The following is a 2,485-nucleotide window of genomic DNA, read 5'->3' on the forward strand; positions in this document are numbered from 1 at the left end:
TCCGTCCGGTCCGGTGGCCGCGATGGCCGGCCGAGGAGGAGCCAGAGCCCTCCCCACTGCTCCTGCCCCCGCGGGACTGCAGGCCCCGCGTTCCTTTACGGGCGAGGCGTGATGGGTGAGTGTCCACCCACCAAGAGGTGCCCTCCTCCCGCTCCACCTTGGCCGCCCTGTAGGATGGCCTTCCTGGCCAGGGCGTGGAGGTCTCCGCAGGAGGCGCACTGTGTTCACCCCCGAGGAGGAGCCAGAGCCCTCCCCACTGCTCCTGCCCCCGCGGGACTGCAGGCCCCGCGTTCCTTTACGGGCGAGGCGTGATGGGTGAGTGTCCACCCACCAAGAGGTGCCCTCCTCCCGCTCCACCTTGGCCGCCCTGTAGGATGGCCTTCCTGGCCAGGGCGTGGAGGTCTCCGCAGGAGGCGCACTGTGTTCACCCCTCGCTCGGGCAGAACCGCCAGGGCCCGCCTCTGGGACCTGAGGGAATGGCGGGACAAGGAAGCCCCGCACAGCAAGCGTGAAGGGCTGCTCACTCCCTTGTGCCCTCGGCCCTCCTGTTCACTCGCCTTCAGTGTCTCCTGAGAGCCTGGCCGGTCTACCCGCTCTGGGGTCGATTGGGGCCCTGCTGCTTTACTTGTTCTTTCTTTCTCTCTCTCTCTCTCTCTCTCTCTCCTCTCTCATACACACACGCACCCCTTTGGCTGGCTCAAGGTATAGGGAGCCACACGTGGGAAAAAAGACTGGAGAGGGGAGCCCAACACCATCACCACAGAGAAGTAGGACATCTCTTGCTTGGGAGTGCAGTTTGCTTTGGGCGCATAATTTAGTCAGCCTGAAGCTACCAGGTTCTTTAAAAATTCTAAGCTGGCCGTGGAAATAGCTGGGAGCCTCGCCCAGGAGGAGTCGCTTGCACTTCTGCATGTCTCCTCCCTGCCCCTGAGTCCCGCCCCCACCTCCTGTACTAACTAACTTTCCATTTCCAGCTCTGGAATAGGCGAGGAAGCTAGCAACCAGGGATTACAACTGGAAGCTACTTGCATGAGCTAAACCCAGCTCAGTCCCTACAGGAAGCTGCTGACGGCATTTACCCTTCAAGGTTGGGGACGTTTAGGAGGGAAAGAGCTTCTGTGAAGCTTCCAAACACTAAAAGGACCCCACTGTCCAGCAGTGACCACACAAATACACCCTCCTTCCCAGTGAGCTGGCACCAAGCAGCCTCCTGGCCATTGGAGTAGCTCCTGCAGCTGGCTGGGGGAACAGAACCAGGGGAGTTTGGGGAGGCACTTGGCACACCCCAAAATTTAATATATTGAGAATTTAGTTTGAGACTGTCTCTTCCTCATTGCAAAAGTAGGTGGAATGAAAAATGGGGTGGATTTGGGGGACCTTTGGTGGATTGCCTCTCAGAGCCTCCCCCAAATATTAGAGAGCCAAGGCACCAGCAGCCATTCTTGCTGGTCTCATCTCAATGCTTCCTGAAGTGGCTGTTCTGAGTGTTTAAAGCATGAAAAAAAAAAAAAAAAACAGTTATGCCAAACAGTACATAACAAAACAGTTATTTCTTTTTTTTGTTCCTTTTTGTTTTGTTTAAAACATTAATAAATCCCTACCCATTCTAAAACAGGTAGGTCCGGCCCAGATCTCCTTTTCTGCAATAGTTTTTTTATTTTTATTTTCTTTTTTATTGAATTTACTAGAGGCCTGGTGCCCTTGGGGGATGTCCGACTGCTGGCTTAGGCCTGCTCCCCGTATCAGTCGGACATCCCCAGTGCTGCCGCCACTGCCACTGCACTCGCCAGCCGTGAGCCTGGCTTCTGGCCAAGCAGTGCTTCCCCTGTGGGAGCGCACTGACCACCAGGGGGCAGCTCCTGCGTTGAGCGTCTGCCCCCTGGTGGTCAGTGCGCGTCATAGTGACCAGTCGTTCCGCCGTTCAGTCAATTTGCATATTAGCCTTTTATTATATAGGATTGGGGTGACATTGGTTAATAAAATTATATGTGTTTCAGGTGTACAATTCTATAATACATCATCTGAATATTGTATCTTGTTTTCTTATTTAAACAAATGTGTTTTTCTTTGATTTTTTTATGAATTAAAAAGAATGAAAACACAAAAAAGAATCAGAGATAAAAAATATAATAACTGAAATGAAAAATAAACTAGAAGCAATCAATAGCAGATTAGATTATACAGAAGAACAGATTAGCAACCTGGAAGATAAAGTAGTGGAAATCACTTAAACAGAACAGCAAAAAGGTAAAAGAATCATAATGAAAATGAGGGCAGTTCAAGGGACTGCTGGGACAACACCAAAAAACTAACATTCACATTATAGGCATTCCAGAAAAAAAGAGAACAAAATGGGCAGGGGTAGACAGTTTAATTGAAGAAATAATGGTTGAAAACTTTCCCAACCCAGGTAAGAAAACCCAGGTCCAGGATGCACAGAGAGTTCCAAACAAGAGGAATCCAACAAGACTCAAACCAAGACATA

General features: G+C 50.8%; 1 long non-coding RNA gene across 1 annotated transcript; it reads left to right on the forward strand.

The window, feature by feature from the left end:
- Nucleotides 1-230: 230 nt before the first annotated feature.
- Nucleotides 231-1,528, forward strand: LOC106727366. Its single transcript, XR_001363540.1, has 2 exons — nucleotides 231-315; nucleotides 975-1,528. It is a non-coding gene; the product is annotated as an uncharacterized LOC106727366 (long non-coding RNA).
- Nucleotides 1,529-2,485: the final 957 nt, after the last annotated feature.

The sequence above is a fragment of the Myotis brandtii genome, unplaced genomic scaffold (genome assembly GCF_000412655.1).
Source record: "Myotis brandtii unplaced genomic scaffold, ASM41265v1 scaffold415, whole genome shotgun sequence".
NCBI classification, from domain to species: domain Eukaryota; kingdom Metazoa; phylum Chordata; class Mammalia; order Chiroptera; family Vespertilionidae; genus Myotis; species Myotis brandtii.